At 38.6% G+C, this 18282-nt stretch overlaps 1 protein-coding gene across 4 annotated transcripts in view; it reads right to left on the bottom strand.

The window, feature by feature from the left end:
* Nucleotides 1-18282, bottom strand: part of Plekhm1 (Pleckstrin homology and RUN domain containing M1) — a 99241-nt gene that overhangs the window by 9945 nt on the left and 71014 nt on the right. The window lies entirely within an intron of this gene.

Below are 18282 nucleotides of genomic sequence, written 5' to 3'. Positions count from 1 at the left end.
AAACCTCAGGATTCTGACAGCATTCGAACAACAACAGCCAGTATCTTGCAACAAGTGACCACCAATAGCAAAACAAGAAAACCCAACCCAGTGCACCAGAAAATTAAGTCTGTTCTATCTGGTTTTAACAAGTGGCTTAATGCTAATGATTGCTGGTGCCTAAAATCAGACAAAACAAACCAATTTGTAATAATGCAAAAGGGTGACTACACAAAAAAGTGATGGAAAAACTAAACAGTGACTTCTACAGTACCATCGCAAAGGATCCCACAGACAGATACATCAAAATAGTGAAACATGCAGTGAAAAGCAGTGCTATGCTTAGACAGGAAGATCACAAATTTCTCCTCAACCCCCACCCGCCATTGCTTATGGCTAGGGACACAAATTTATGGTAAATAAAAACTGAGGAGAGCGGTAAATAAAATGTTAGATCAGCGGTATATACCAGCGGTGAAAAAAAAATTGCACACACAAATTTTTTTATTATGAGAGGAAACAACATACAAAAGAGCTATAAATTGATAAACTACTTCATTGTTATATACTGTACACATGGACAGGTACTTAGCTGCCCAACCAAAAAGAAAACATCAACACAAAATCACTTCATTTCTAAATTACATATCTCAAGTGATTTATTCATTGTATGTATCGTAACAATCCCTAAGATTGTATGTTTATTTTATTAAGTCTCTCTGAACGCTTCATGTTGACCAGGGCATTCACTTGTTTTTCTCAGCTGTCTCAAGCCTCTTAGGCATGTTTACAATGCATTGTGTTGTGCCATGCAAACCTCCTGAGCATTCAGGAACAGGTAATACTTCTGGTTATGGTGTCAGCGGTTTGCATGGTAGCAATTATGATAATCACACGATTCGGCATCGAGGAAGAGCTCGATGGCCAGGGAATATAGAGGTGAGACAAGCTGGGAGGTGACTGACTTTGGAGATTGAGTGGAGAGAGAGAAGGTGGTCAGCAAGTCAGTAGGTGAGGAGTAGAACAACGCTCTGGTTGACAAATAGGAGAGAAGCTTACAGAGGACTTCGCTATTTTCATTCAGCTAAAGACTTCAGATAGACAGGTAATTATCCTACACCCAGCCATGATACAGGTTCAATGGTTCGCAAAACCCAACGAGTGACCATTGTCTTTTCAGTAGTTTAATTCCTTTGTGTAATTTGTACCTTTCGCATGCCAAGCGATAACTCGTCATGCTAATGACGAGTGGTCTCATCAAGAGGATGAATGATGAGTAGTTTACATCACCCCATCGATTAACTGGTTCAGATCCCTTCATTCTATAGAATGACATGGTATTTAAAGGATATCCTTGCTGTCCAACAAGTAAAATAATCACTACTGCACATACACAAACACATGTTGAAAATCACATGATGATAAACAAAATTCATTCATGACTGAACACAAATGACACCATTGTTTCCCTTGATGTGCGGGAACACACTAATCTTATCGCTGCTACAGCTAGCAAGTTCAATGAAACTGGAAGTTGAGTAGACATTCAGAGGAAGAAAGGAATGCAGTTTGACAGGGAACGAAGTTTTCGAACTGAGATTATGTGCATGGGAAATCCCAATTTGCAGCGTCTTCCTGATGTGATCAAAGATAAAACGTTCTTCAGCTGCTAGTGGTAGGAAACTTTAGGCCAACCTTTCGTTACAAATCGACAGTTTGCGCGCGCAACCTCGATTGCCAGTTTTTGAGTGTTTTCTACTTAATTTGATTATATTTCACGGTTATTTCACGAGAAAAGTTCATTTCGTGGAAAAGCACACATTTTGCATTACTTCGCGAATAAAACTCATGCATATTTCATCATTGGGGGTGTAGTTACGTGCAGAATGTTCAAAATTGAATTTTTTTTTCACATTTCGGGATTTCGCACATCGCGAAAATTCAATGTCCCTACTTATGGCATTCCCAAAACACATAAACCAAGAATTCTCATGTGCCTCATAATAGCTGGCTTCAACCACCCTACCATACATCTTGCCAACTGGCTCAAAAACAAAATATCTCAATTCAACCACAAGCTCTCATTTGTATTTTGCAACAGTGCCAATGCCAAAAACCTGATAACATCCATAGCGCAAGCAGATAGTGCTAAAATCACAAGCAGCGACATAGTGGACATGTATAATTCAATACCCATAAATCTACCCCTAACATCAGTTGAAAGGTGGATAACCATAAACAAAGTCCCCGCACTGGAAGTAGCAGAAACTGCCAATTTGCTAGAAGTGTGCTTGCTTAAGACACAATTATTTTCAATTTGAAAATAATTTCTATGAGCAATCTGAAGGCCTTGCCATGGGAAACCCACTATCAGCTCCCATAGCAAACATAGTAATGCATTTGGCTGAAAAAAGCATACTCCAAACTCAGGAACTTGAATTCATCAGATATATACGATACGCTGATGACACCGTAGTCATATACAAAAAACCAGAAGAGATCCTGTTGTTGGAAAAACTAGATAGCATCCACCCCAGACTAAAATTCACCATAGAACATGACAAGAAGGGCAAAATCAATTTCTTGGACCTCACCATCAGCCGAGGGGGCAACAAATTCACAACTACAGTTTTCAGAAAACCAGATGCAGGCAACCAATATATCCATGCACTATCCAACCATCCACCCAAGCAAAAGGCTAGCGTATGGCTAAACTTCTTCCGAAGAGCCTTCTCCTACTGTTCCAGAGAAGAAGACCTGAGGACTGAGATAGCAACCATCATGGAACTGTCACTAAAACATGGATATACTGAATGTCAACTCTCCACATGGTGCAGCAAAGCTGAAATCCAAGTCAGACAATTTACACCATCATCACAACCCACTCAACCATCATAACCAGATCCCAGCAACAAAACCAAGTGGTTTGTCTTTCCCTACCATCCTACCACATCCAACTGCCTTACCAAAGCCCTCTGCCACTACAACATCCAAATAGCACACAAACCAACCTCCAAAATAGTGACCAACTAAACAAACATAAACAATCCAGGCGTCTATGATACTGAATGCGAGTGCAAGGCTCATTACATCGGCAGATCCATCAGTGAGAGAATTCAGCAGCACCTATCAAATGCAAAAACTACCCAACCCACCACCGGACTTACCAAGCATATCAAATTCCACAACCATAAAATTGAGAAACTACATGTCAAATACAAAACACACACCCCCATAGACACAAAAATTTTAAAAAACATGCCATCATGCACTACAACCATGAACTGAACATAGATAGCCTGGCTTCCGTTACTGCAGCAATTAACACCGGTGAAGAGCAGACGACATATACACAGGCATACAAGCAACAGCAGCACACCTAGCGGCAATTTAGGAAAAAACAACAGAAACGCGCCAAGCAACACAACACAATGAATTCCAACGAGGATGGTGGCAGTGGCTACCAAAATTAATAGGAAATAATGTAAAACAGCTTCGCGGAAAACGTGAGTACCTTAATTATCTATTAGCGCATCTCTCATTCCCATAGTATGAAAAAAGATTATTGTTTTAGCCTGCTGTTTACAGACATTGAGAATGCCTACGATTGATTCTGTTTCCATCCCAATACTATGCAATGTATTAGATAAATTACAAATACATCCTTCCGTTGCTAATATTATCTGGAATTTATATAATAAACGACATCTTGTTTTTGGTACAATGATAGAGTGGACGGGGCCTGAAATATAAGAACCAGCATACCACATACCCCTCAGCCCCTATTATTCAATATACAGGGTGACTGGTAATTAGATGTATTCCCTGAAAGGGGTTAAAGTAGACAAAATTTGCAATAAATTTGACCATATGATACCCCGTCCGAAAATTAGTAGTTTTCAAGATAATCGAATTTCAATTGTTCTTTTAAAAAATGACAATTTTCCACATAAAAAGATGAATTGAGAAAAAACTGCTCATTGTATAGAACATATTTCAGTGTTTGCTGATAGCTAACAAATAAGTGGTTCGTTGAAAAAAAAAGTTTTTCCCAAATAACAATCACATGTAAGTAACAGGTGGGTCTAAACTTACAAGTGATGATAAAAAATGCACTCTTAGTTTACTTATCAATGTATTAATAACAAAAATGATATGACACGAATCATACAAATTACTTAAATTACTTCCTTGTGACATCTGCTATCCAACAAGGTACAAATGTTGCTAACATTCACATTTGTGTACAAGAAATAATACTTCATTCATATTCATGTGAATTGAATCAATGAACCATACAATTAAAGAACATTACACATCTTGCTCAAAGTGGGCACCTCCGTTACGAATGCAGGCACGCAGGTTTTTACGGACATTTGGTCTCGTAACTCATGATGTGATGATGTCTTTGATGTGTTGACCAGCTGTTAAAATCGTCTCCCAGAGCTCTTCTTGCGAGTTTACCAGTGTCTTGTCGTGTGGCTCCAATTGTAAAAGTCGCAAGGCGTCATATCGGGGGATCGAGCCGGCCAGGGAATTGGGCCACCTCGGCCAATCCATTTCTTTGGGTAATTTTCATCCAGTCACTGTCACATGCCCAGGCAGAAGTATGGATTGGCGTCATCAACAATCATTTGATCGAGCCATTTTTCCTGGCTCAAATCTTAAATGGCATCACTTATGAAAATTTTTTGAGGAACGGGATGGCAATGTTGTTGGAGGATGTGCCTCTAGCTACAAGACGTGACATGATTTATCTGCATGATGACTGCCCAGCTTGATCCCCCGATCGATTTGACGTCTTGCGACTTTTACATTAACCCCTTTCAGGGAACATATCTAATTACCAGTCACCTTGTATATACCCAACACATCCATCAATTAGATCTTGCTGAAGTAGTATGATTTGTGATAATATAAACTCGATAAAGTATGAGCCCCCCTCAGGCAGATTTGGCTACACTTAAAACTAGCTCAACATGCCCATATGAGCTTTTTGCTCAAGTGTGGCACCCTGTCTAATCCAAGATTTTTGTAAAAATGCCCTCGGGAATTTCCCGTGAAAGTATGACCCCCCTCAGATTGATTTGCCTACACTTACAAAAGGCACTTCTGTGAGATTGTTGTCCATAAATTTGTTAAAAATATGCCCCTCTTGATATTTTTTTGGATACACTTAAAACTAAGCCAAGATGCTCATAAGAGCTACCCACATACACCCACCCACACCCACACATATTTACTTCCGGTCCACTTCCGGTTTGCCTACTTCCGGCCCACTTGTGACCTATTTCTGGTTTATTTCTATTGCATCATGTTGTGCAACAAATTATTAGACATGTGTTGTTTTCTGATTGGTTGGTTATGACATAATGTGATGATGTGTTATATTCTGATTGGCTTATTGTTTCAGATGCTTTCAATGCGGTCTGTGCTTAGGCTATATAAAGAGATTTTGCATTGCATATCAGCCAGTATTGTGAGAGTTGTTGAAGAGTAAGGGTGTGTTGTTGCAGTGTTGCTCATATTTTTATACACAAAAATAATGCAGATTTGCATAAATTGAATTACAAATCTATTTGATTTAATATACAGAATTTTTGACAACCTGTCATAGGTTTATTAAGTATAGAGTTTTGATTTGAACCCCAAGAAATTTTATATAAATACCAAAGCCAAAAATATTAAAAAAAAACAAACAAACAAACAAACAAACAAACACAAACACACACAAACACACACACACACACACACACACACTAAATATACAAAACACACTGCTGAACCCAACTGATATTTATTATTAGGCATAAAGTTTTGATTTGGACCCCAAGAAATATATATAATAAACCAACAATAAAAAATGTCAAATCAAAAACATTGTAATCAATGCAAAAAGAATATATCCAGCCCCAATTGGGCTAAGCATCAAAAGAATTGTAATCCAGATAAATATAGAACTCCCACAAAAATATGCCCTAAATGCCATAGAAAATATAGCATTGAATACTTCACATATAAACATAAAGGTACTTGCTCTGCACAGTCATCAACATTGCCCCCACAACCATCTACATCTGGTCTGAAAAGGAAGCATGAAACACCTGTTAATGCTGGACCGGCAAAGCAGCCACGCTATGAACCCATCCATAGCAGTTTTGCTGGCCAATTAAGGGATTACCGGTTTGTATCAGAGCCAAAATGTGACATTAAGAATTTTTTGAACAGTATAAATTCTGATGTGCAGGCAATTCTAAATGCACAAAATGGCTCTTATAAGCTGTCCCTCAAATTGTTTACACAATATAAGAAGCCAAATGGCACAAAATTTACACAGCCCCACATAACAGAAACTGTACCGGTATATTCAAATGCAAATTCAGACAAAATAATAAGCAGTTTGATAAATCAATTGAATATTAAACACACTGAATTTGCTGGAAAAGAGTCCGGATGGAGCCTATGCGGATCTTCACACAAGTTATATGTTAATATTTCTGAATTCAACCCATTACAAGGATCTACATATTTGCCTTTACCTGCCAATATTAAAAACAAAAGAGCCGTGGTTAACATAGAAAATAATGATGAGAAATGCTTTTTGTGGTGTATTTTAGCTGCTTTGTATCCAATTTCAAAGAATCCTCAGCGAATAACTTTTTATAAACAACATGAAAATGATTTTGATGAGGCAATGGAGGGTTTAGAATATCCAATGTCTGTTCAGAATATTGATAAATTTGAAAAAAAGGCCAGGGATATCAATGGTAAACAATTATCTATTAATGTATTTATTTGTTCTACTGGCCGTGGCAATTGCTTGATAGCACCTCTCAGAATCAGTACATTTGATGATGATTCTGCTGTTCCGATTGATCTGCTCTTAATTGAAGGGGATGACACATATCATTACACTCTGATACATAATCTTGAAGCTTTAGTCAGAAAACAACTAGACAAATCCAATACAATATTCAAGTTGTGCAGAAGATGTTTAATTGTATTTGATGGTAGAAAAATGGTGAATGGTGTTTGTGAACAGAATGCAGAAATTGCTAAAAACAAGTTAATTGAGCATCTGAAATACTGTGGCAACCATAAACCTGTTTATATGGTGATGCCTAATCCAAGTGAAAAAGCCAATTTTAAAAAATTTGAAGCCTTGTTGGAACACCCAGCATATATAGTCTGTGATTTTGAATCAAATCTCAAACCTCTTGCATTCTGTAGCCCAGATCCTGATGAATCTTCAAGTACATCATACCAGTTACATGAACCTTCTAGTTTTTATTATGTTGTTGTACAGGATGGTGTTGTTAGTAAAGAAGATTTATACATGGGAGCAGATGCCATCAAAAAATTTGCAGATAGAATAGAAAATGAGTGCCATAACATAGCATTTAATGTCTTATTAAAATCAAAACCTATGATGCCTTTAACAGAGGAACAGATTGAAGATTTCAACAATGCAGAAAAATGCCCGGTATGTGATTCGTAATTTTCAGATACAAATATCAAGGTTCATCACCATTCTCATACAGATGGTAAATTCTTAATGGCCCTGTGTAATAGCTGTAATATTAAGATCCAGAGACCAAAATTTGTCCCTATATTTTGCCATGGTGCATCCAATTATGATTTTCATCATTTGATCAGGTACAAAGGGTTTGACAAGCAGAATTTAAATATTTTAGCTGAAAATAATGAAAAATATATTGCCATTAGCAAAATAATTAAAGTTAATGGTGTTCATATTCACATAAGATTTCTTGATTCATACAGAATTCTGTCTGCTAGCCTGGCTACACTGGCCACTCAATTATCTGATGATCAATTCAAAATCACATGTGCTTTGTTTCCAAATCAGGAGCTGAAATTAATTAGGCGGAAGGGTGTATATCCATATGATTATGTTACAGATTTTTCTAAATTTGATGAGTGTTCTCTGCCACCACAACAAGAGTTTTACAGCAAAATCAGAGGATCTGGAATCACTGATGAAGATTATCACCATGCCCAGTTGATGTGGAACAATTTAAAATGCCAGACATTTGGTGATTATCACAAGGCTTATTTAAAACTTGATGTCACTCTCTTAGCTGATATACTTCAGGCATTCAGAAAATCTTCCATGCAAAATTATAAGCTGGATCCAATGTATTTTTACAGTGCTCCGGGCCTAGCATGGTCTGCAATGTTTTTAAACACTAAAATGCAATTGGATCTGATCCAGGATCAAGATATGTATCTGTTTATGGAACAATGTATAAGAGGAGGCATGGTGCAATGTTCTCAGAGATATGCCAGAGCAAATAACAAATATATTCCTGATTATGATCCAGCACTGCCATGAAATTATATACTGTATGTAGATGCCAATAGCCTCTATGGTTATGCTATGATGAAAAAACTGCCATATGAAGGGCTTGAGTGGGTTGAAGATTTTAATATTGAAGATCTTCAGGATTTTGATGATAGTAACTATGGCCTGTTCTTAGAGGTTGACAATTCCTGATGATTTACACAACACATTTTCTGATCTGCCCCCAATTCCTGAGGTTGAGTGCTCACCTGGCTCTAAACAAAAGAAATTGATGATGACTCTAGAGCCAAAACAGGGTTATGTCTTATATTACAAAAACCTCCAGTTCCTAATAAATCATGGTGTCCAAGTGACAAAAGTTGGAAAAGTTTTGAGGTTCAGGCACTCAAGATGGTTGAAACCATATATTGATACAAACACAGAGCTTCGAACATCTGCAATGAGCCAATTTGATAAGACCTTGTTTAAATTGATGGTCAATTCTGTGTATGGCAAAACAATAGAAAATGTCAGAAAACATATTGATGTTAAAATAATTACTGACCCCAGCCGGAGCAAATAATTGATAGCAAAGCCCAGTTTCAATTACAGAAGAATTTATGATGAGAATATGGCACTTTTCAACATGAAAAAAACAAAGATTAAGTTTGATAAGCCTATTTATGTAGGGGCTGTGATATTGGAATTGGCCAAATTACACATGTTAAAATTGTTTTATAATATGTTGAAGCCTTTTTATAAGGATCATGTAAAACTGATGTACATGGACACAGATAGTTTTGTTCTTGATATTCAAACAGAAGATGTTTATCAAGATATAACACAGCCTGAATTGTTTAAATATTTTGATACCACTGAACATTCAAAAATTAAACCCCACAACAAAAAGGTGCCTGGCAAGTTAAAAGATGAGACACTTGGTGATGTTATTGTGGCATTTGCTGGGTTAAGGGCCAAGATGTACAGTTTTGAAACATGTAGTGGCGCTGTTGCCAAAAAGGCCAAGGGCATTGGCAGAGTGACTGTAGACAAAGAGCTTGAATTTGAAGATTACAAAAATTGCCTCAAATCATGTAGCACAATCAGAACATCAGAATCCAGAATTCAGAGTGTGGATCACTTGTTGACTACAAATATTGTAAGAAAAGTGGCTCTGGACCCACATGATGATAAGAGATGCATTTTGTCATGTGGCATACATACTTTACCATGGGGTCATTGTGATTTGAAAAATGGCAATCAATGCCCAATTACAAAGCATGATTTGAAATAAATAAACATGCCTATGAACTTATTTGGGTTCAAAAAACAGGCTATTATGGACCTGCCAACACCACAACCCTCTTCTGATATGATATCTAAACTAAGTGCTTTGTTAATTATTCATCTGAACAGTATACTTACAGATGTTGATGATGAAACAGGTAAAACATTGTACATATTTAACAATAATTTAAATCATTACCAATTACCTGTAGGTGGTCAATTGCAATTTATTACAACCCCTGAGGGTAATGTCAAGATTTCAATAGGGAGAAATATTTATAGAATTAAGCACTCAAACATGATTTCTGGCACTGTTTATACTGTTTCTGCTGGTGACTGCTTATATATTGAGGTCCCGGGATCATATGACAAGCTTATACCTTTTTTTATAGAATTAAGAATCAGATATTCAATAATAAATAACCACTAAAACAAAAATGCCTAATGATATATTTGGCCATACAAGGCATGAAGATCACAGTGATGAGATTCTGATGCTTGATGTCAGAGTCAAGAAATTAAGAAGTGATTTGCAAGCTTTACAAACCACACTCAATGCCAGTCTTCAACTAGAAATTACAAATTTGCAATCACAATGCATGGATCCTCTTCTTAAAATTGATTCTGAACTCAAATTGCTGCTTCAAAAATATACTGACTTGGCCACATTGGAAAATTTTCAAAGTTTAGAAGAAGCTGTAGCAGCTCTTCAAGCCAAATTTAAGACCCAGGCCACCAACTCTGAGCAATTGAAACAGCAATTGGAAGAGCAGATAAATAATGTCCAGACACAGCTCCAAACAATTGTCAAAAGCATAAAATCACAAGAAGATTTTGATCTAGTGATTTCCACTCTAAAAGAACACATTCAATCACTCCAAATACCTAATCTGGACCCTCTGAACAATGCCATAGCCGAGGTTAAAGAAAAAATTGAGACACTTGAAAATTTTATGAACAACTTGCCAACCTTGAAAACCTCAACACTGAATCTGAGCTATCTCATTTTCATCACTTGATCGATGATATCCAAACAAAACTTGAAATTTTACAACAATCAACACCCACTCAGGCAGATATAGCCCTGCTCCAAAATGCTATGCAAAATGTGGCTGATGCATCTGAATTAAATAATGTGAAATTGGCACTTGAATCTTTGCAAAATACTGTAACAAATCTGCCTACATCACAGGAACTTAAAAATATTAAGAGAGCAGTGAATCGCATATTGAAATCAGAAGATATCAAGAATATCCAGACAGAGATCAAACAACTTACTCAGACAGTGGCCACTCTACCAACTAATCAACATATTAATGAACTGCATGCCCTGTTTGAGGATATCAGAAGACAGGTCCATGATCTTACTGCTCAAAATTCAAAATTGGCAGTTATTGAAAATTTGCAACAAATTGTAGCTAATATCAAGCAACAGCTAGGGACCATGGAATCCAATCAAGCAAATGCTCTGTCTGTTTTTGCCACCCAGCTTCAAGAGATTGTGCAACAATACAAGAAACTTGTTGTGGACATAAAAATCAAGCCAGGCCATGATGATGTTGTTAGGACCATCAATGAGCACCTTGAATCTGTAACAAGCAGATTGCTTACAGCAGAAAAAGAAATAACAGGCATAATCGAGAATCCTAAACATACAGTAATTCTTGAATTGTACAGCATCCCCAACAAAGAATATGATTCACCATTTACACCAGGTGGCAAAATATATATGCTGTCCCCTGCACAATTTTATTATCAATTTTTTGTTGGGGGCACACTGAGACCAATCAAGATCAAATATTGGCTTCAACCACAGGCACACCACTACCCCACCTTATCAATAACAAATGCTGACAACAAACCAAAAATCACCAGTGTAGAGTTAGAGGATTTTACAGATCCCAATACATTAGAAACATCTTATGCTGAAGATGATGGCTCTCTGGAATTTCATATACAAATAGGAGACAAATTATATTTAGAAAATCCTGTAGTATCAGCTGCTGAACACCCCATAGTTGCAATATTCTTGTTTTCATATTATGTCGAGACAAATTATTGTTGATGAATTACACAGACAAGCCAGACATAATTATAAGAGACTGCCAGTAGTCACAAAAGGCATAGATGATTTATGGCAGAGCGACTTGATTGAGATGGCAAGTGGACAGCTGAAAAACTTAGACAAAATCAACAAGGGCTACAAGTATCTACTCACTGTCATAGATACATTTTCAAAATTTGGCTGGGCTGTGCCACTCAAATCCAAGACTGGAAAATGTGTTACAGAAGCCTTCAGGACAATCATCAATCAGAGTGGAAGATCACCGCGCTATTTGCAAACAGATAATGGCAAAGAATTTTATAATTCTGTGTTCCAACAATTCATTAAAAGCCAGTCAATACAACATTATTCGAGTTACAGTGATCTCAAGGCCTCAATTGTAGAGAGATTCAACAAAACTCTAAAAAATCTTATGTATAAACAATTTACACTTCAAGGTAATTATAAATGGCTTAATATTCTTCCAGAACTTCTACATAAATATAACAACTCGGTCCATTCCACAATCAACATGAAACCTTCTGAAGTAACTTCATCTGATGAGCAAAAATTGATAATAATAACCCATAGCTCTACAGCCCGATGAGGGCCTTGGCTTACCTACCGACTGCTGGTCTCCCTCCCACACTGTTCCTCCGTCACCTGTTGTAGCGTGGAGATCTTAGACCAGTATTGGAGTGTTGGGGGATCAGCCCGACGAGCCCCCAGCCGTTGCAGGTCTTCTCGATCGGGTTACGCTCACTCACTCGGAGCTTCCCAATTTCCTCACGATGGTGGGTTGCCACCGGCCCTATACGTAGGCCGAATAAATTCCGACCAGAGCCGGATTCGAACCTACACCGTCCCGCAGCGAACGATCTCAAGACGAGTGAACGCCTTAACCCGCTCGACTACGGAGGAGGACAATATGAGGAGGACAAGGTGGGTGATCAAGTAAGAATCAGCAAATATAAGCACTTATTCAAAAGAGGCTTTACAAGAAACTGGAGCACTGAATTATTTACAGTGGTTCAAATTAAACCTGGGACCCTTAACACATATATAATAAAAGACCACTGAGGAGAAATTCTCAAAGGCCGGTTCTATGAAGAAGAACTCAACAAAACTAAACAGCCTGACACATATCTCATAGAAAAAATCATCCGCAGAAAAGGCAACAAGTTATTTGTCAAATGGCTAGGACTTCCAGAACACAGCTGGATCGATGCAGACAAAGTGATAATATGAGCACCTGGGATGTTATAAAAAGGCTGCCAGAACCTGAACAGCAGATTAAGAGAAATGGCAAGTTGCTGCCTGATAATATTAGATGTCTTATTGTTGGGCCATCAGCTTGTGGTAAAACTACACTAATGATTGATAATTTTTTATTGGCACCCAACTGGTTAGACTGGAAAAACAGGCACTTGTATGTTTTCTCTAAGAGTTTGGAACAATTAAAATATCAGCAGCTGATGAAGCTATATGATGGATTGGATATAGCCACTTTTGAACCAGATGTTAAGCCACTCCATGAATGTTTGGATAATTCTGTTGTTGTGTTTGATGACATTATACTGGATAATCAAAACAAGGTTAAAAATTTCTTTACACAGGGCCGACACAAAAACATTGATTGTTTCTACCTGGCACAGACCTTTTCTAAAATTCCGAAGCAGCTGATCCGAGACAACAGCAATTTTATATGTGTGTTTCATCAAGATCATACCAACCTCAAACACATACATGATGAATATGTAGGTGGGGACTTGAGCTACAATGATTTTTCCAAGTTTTGCAGTAGGTGCTGGAACCAGGACAGTTATGGGTTTGTCACAATTGATATGACAAGAAAACCCAATAGTGGCAAATACAGAAATAAAATCAACAATTTTCTAGACATTGAAACATATATAAATAACCATGAAAAGGCCATTCATTGATGATCTTAAATTAAGAGATTATCTTGTAAAAAGATTTAAGGGATGGAAATCAGAGAACCGAGGAATTTATGAACAACACAAACAAACAGAACAGCCTATTATTGATGCTATTAGTGAATTAGGTAAAAATATCAAAACTGTTACAGAGCAAAATCAAAATTTGATCACAGAGCTTGTAACTGTAGCTGCAAGGAACATATTAGATTATCCAATCACCCCACTTTCTAGTATTCATACACCTAGTCCTGTTGCTCCTCGAAGAATTGTAGCTACTCAGGATCCTATTGAATTGGGTCTTCTTGCTCAAAAATATTTAAGCACACCTAAAGACAACAAAGATGAGGTCTTTGGCTTATATGCTGACACAGAGCGTGATGGTAGCATCATACATAGAATTGGCAATTTCAGAGTAACATTTATGGGAGATGATCTCATTGTATATTCAGAATCTCATCTTGGACAAAGAGGTGGTTTTGTTAAATATCCCGGCACACCTGGGTTGTGGGAACTGATGACTAGGAAAAGGCCTGGCACCTATACAGATCAAGATTATGAGCACTACAAAGAAATATTAATAAAATCAGATGCTCTATACCAGAACAATGATCCCACACAAAAAAGAGTAAAGTCTATCAGTGGAGCAAAATACAACAATTTAATCAAGCCCATATGGTCACAAATTAAGACAGGCAGTGGAATCAAACAATACAACACCCTGCCTAAAGAATTTGTCTGGGTTGATGATGTCAGGAAACTTGTAGATAGGTTATTGGTGATAGCTGGGGAGGAAAATGCTGGCAACCACAATTTTTACAATGAAAAGGTTGGAATTATGGACATGATAAGCACAGAATTGTCTAATTTTATAGTGAATGACACTAAGGGGATTGGATATCTTATAAAAATTATTAATACTCTACCACCTAAATTTTGGAATATTTCTGAGGGTCGGGGGTTGGTTAATGACATTATAAACAAGCTGCCATTTGAACTACACATTCCAGGCTATCAGTATTGTGGTCCAGGCAAAAATTGGAGCATAGATTAAACAGAGGTGATCCTGGTGTTAATCCCCTAGATGCTGCTTGTAGAGACCATGACATAGCATACAACACACATTCTGATCTAGACAAGAGACATGTTGCAGACAAAAAAATAGAAGAGGCTGCATTTGGTAGATTTGTAAGCAAAGATGCTTCTTTAAGTGAAAAAATAGCAGCATTGGGGACCACCATAGCTATGAACACCAAACAAAAACTGGGGTGGGGGTTGTGAATATATATATAATAAACCTAGAATGAAGGCCAAGGGTGTTATGTATCAAATACCTTATGCAGGTCTTAAATCTCTTAAAACTATTGATAGTCTTTTAACCAAAAAGCAGCGCAAGAAAAAAAATTAGTGTATCCCAAAACAATAGCTCTCAGAGCATTTTATGGCATGTACTTGATCCCTAATATTACACACCACAACAACAAAATTGCAGTAGGGGATCAAAAAATTGTCATCACTCCAGGGCAATATAATCTGTCCACTCTAAATGCTCAATTACCCAGAGGTATAGTATTAACTCAAAATTCTGTCACTCACAGAGTAGAGATTGTATCTGCTACAGAAACAGTGGATCTGGGTACTATAGGAGAGCTGTTAGGCTTTGAGAACAACACAAAACTTGAACCAGCCATCAAACACACTGCTATTAATATACCTAAATTCTTAGCCATAGAGACTCTGAATATTCACTGTAATGTGGCTGAGGGTATGATCACCAAATCAAATGGCATAGGCACTCACAAAAAAACTGGCATCATTGCAACATTTAAACCTAATTCTGAATTTATGGAGCCCATCATCTACACTCCATCCCCAACATTATATTTTCCTGTGTGCCATAATAGAATAGATAACATTGAATTGATGGTCACTAATGAAAAAGAAGAATTAGTTGATTTTGCTGGAGCCACAACAACTGCAATCATAGAGATTAATATTTAAATAAAAATACATACAAAAAAAAAATGGAAAACATTGAGAGTTATGAGCTACAATCATTCCCCCCAAACAGGAGGACATTTGCAAATTTAAATCAACCCAACACAGAGATTGAGGTTGATCTTGATGTAGGGGATGGCTTTATACACCCCCACAGAGCAGATCTATACATCAAATTTGATGTTGTAAAGCTCGATGGTACAGATTATCCGGCAAATTCAAATATAAGATTGGTGGACAATTTTGTGCCGCATCTGTTCTCTGAAATTGAGATCAGAAAACATGGTGTTGTTATAAACAGAGTGGATTATCCCGGCATTACCTCCACAGCTTTGGCCACACTAAAATTATCCAAAACCGAGGCTTCTTACTACAAAATAGGTGGATTTGAGGCTGGTGATAAAATTATATCTAAGAGCCACACAGTGCTGTTCCCTATGCGCCTGTTGCCAGGATTCTTCTCAGATTACAAAGATATTATGTGCAAGGGTGGTTTAAGAATCACATTTAGAAGAGCTGCCAATGACAATAATGCTTTGATGAGGAACAGCACATTAAACTCTACAGGGGAAGCTTTGCCTAATACCCTACCTGATGAAGGCAAATGCATTATTCAGACTATGGAGCTAAGAATCCCGGTTGTTGAATATGAAGCCAGTTATGCTCTTAAATACAAAGCAGATATAATAAAAAATCCACAAGTACCTTTACAATTTTATACATATCAATGTGTACAGAAGCCTGCCACTGGTACTTATTATGAGTTTGATGCTACAAATTCATTCTCCAGTATACAATATGACATGCCGGATTTTGTGGTGGTACTGTTTCAGACTGGAAGACACAATAATCAGGAAAAAAATTCAAGTAGATTTGATAACTGCAACATCAAGAACATATATCTTAAAAATGGCAGAAATGAGGTATTCCCTAGAGAAAATTATAATTTAGACATGTCCAAGGATGATTTCCTTAAATTATATGAAGCATTTACAGCATACAAAAGGGTCACTACTGGCAATACTGACATGTATTACACACCAGATGAATTCAAAGCACAGAGACCCATGTTTGTAATCAACACTTCAAAAAGGAAACAAGTTGTGGTTAATGACAGGACAAACATTAAAATTATCTGTGAATTCCACAATACACTTCCTGAAGACACTATATGTAGTGTTATTCTCATAGGTGAAAAATCATATGTTTATGATGTAAGAAATGAGAGAGTCACAGAGCAATTCTAGAAGATTTTTGCACAATGCATTGTCTTAGTACTAGATATGCAAGTTGAGGCTGGTGTTCAATTGAACTTAAACCAGAAGTAAATATGTGTGGGTGTGGGTGGTGAGGGTGGCTTTTTGGCTTAGTTTTAGGTGTAGCCAAAAAAAAATATCAAGAGGGGCATATTTTTGACAGGCTTATGGACAACAATCTCACAGAAGTGCCTTTTGTAAGTGTAGGCAAATCAATCTGAGGGTGGTCATACTTTCACGGGAAATTCCCGAGGGCATTTTTACAAAAATCTTGGATTAGACAGGGTGCCACACTTGAGCAAAAAGCTCATATGGGCATGTTGAGCTAGTTTTAAGTGTAGCCAAATCTGCCTGAGGGGGGCTCATACTTTCTCGAGTTTATATTATCACAAATCATACTACTTGCTGAATTGAACATATTACAATATGCCGATGATTTATGCTGTATAAACAAATTTCACATGCCACTCAAGGCATACTTGCTTTAAAGAGGGCTATAATGGTACCTCGGGACAACCTCCGGAGTAAAGGACAATGATAAATTTTTCAAGTGTAATTCCCGGTTTTCAAGGCACACTTTCACAATATTGAACAACATGTCCATGTCCCCCCCCCCTCCTCCTCCTCCTCCTCCTCGTCGTCGTCGTCGTCGTCGTCGTCGTCGTCGTCGTCGTCGTCGTCGTCGTCGTCGTCGTCGTCGTCGTCGTCGTCGTCGTCGTCGTCGTCGTCGTCGTCGTCGTCGTCGTCGTCGTCGTCGTCGTCGTCGTCGTCGTCGTCGTCGTCGTCGTCGTCGTCGTCGTCGTCGTCGTCGTCGTCGTCGTCGTCGTCGTCGTCGTCGTCGTCGTCGTCGTCGTCGTCGTCGTCGTCGTCGTCGTCGTCGTCGTCGTCGTCGTCGTCGTCGTCGTCGTCGTCGTCGTCGTCGTCGTCGTCGTCGTCGTCGTCGTCGTCGTCGTCGTCGTCGTCGTCGTCGTCGTCGTCGTCGTCGTCGTCGTCGTCGTCGTCGTCGTCGTCGTCGTCGTCGTCGTCGTCGTCGTCGTCGTCGTCGTCGTCGTCGTCGTCGTCGTCGTCGTCGTCGTCGTCGTCGTCGTCGTCGTCGTCGTCGTCGTCGTCGTCGTCGTCGTCGTCGTCGTCGTCGTCGTCGTCGTCGTCGTCGTCGTCGTCGTCGTCGTCGTCGTCGTCGTCGTCGTCGTCGTCGTCGTCGTCGTCGTCGTCGTCGTCGTCGTCGTCGTCGTCGTCGTCGTCGTCGTCGTCGTCGTCGTCGTCGTCGTCGTCGTCGTCGTCGTCGTCGTCGTCGTCGTCGTCGTCGTCGTCGTCGTCGTCGTCGTCGTCGTCGTCGTCGTCGTCGTCGTCGTCGTCGTCGTCGTCGTCGTCGTCGTCGTCGTCGTCGTCGTCGTCGTCGTCGTCATCGTCAAGTGAAATCCAAAACAAAAACACAACTACCTACAAGTGGAACATGCAAACCGGCAAAAAGCAAACTTG

The sequence above is a fragment of the Lepisma saccharinum genome, chromosome 2 (genome assembly GCF_977018435.1).
Source record: "Lepisma saccharinum chromosome 2, izLepSacc3.1, whole genome shotgun sequence".
Taxonomy (NCBI): Eukaryota; Metazoa; Arthropoda; class Insecta; order Zygentoma; family Lepismatidae; genus Lepisma; species Lepisma saccharinum.
This window is presented reverse-complemented; position numbering and strand designations above follow the sequence as displayed.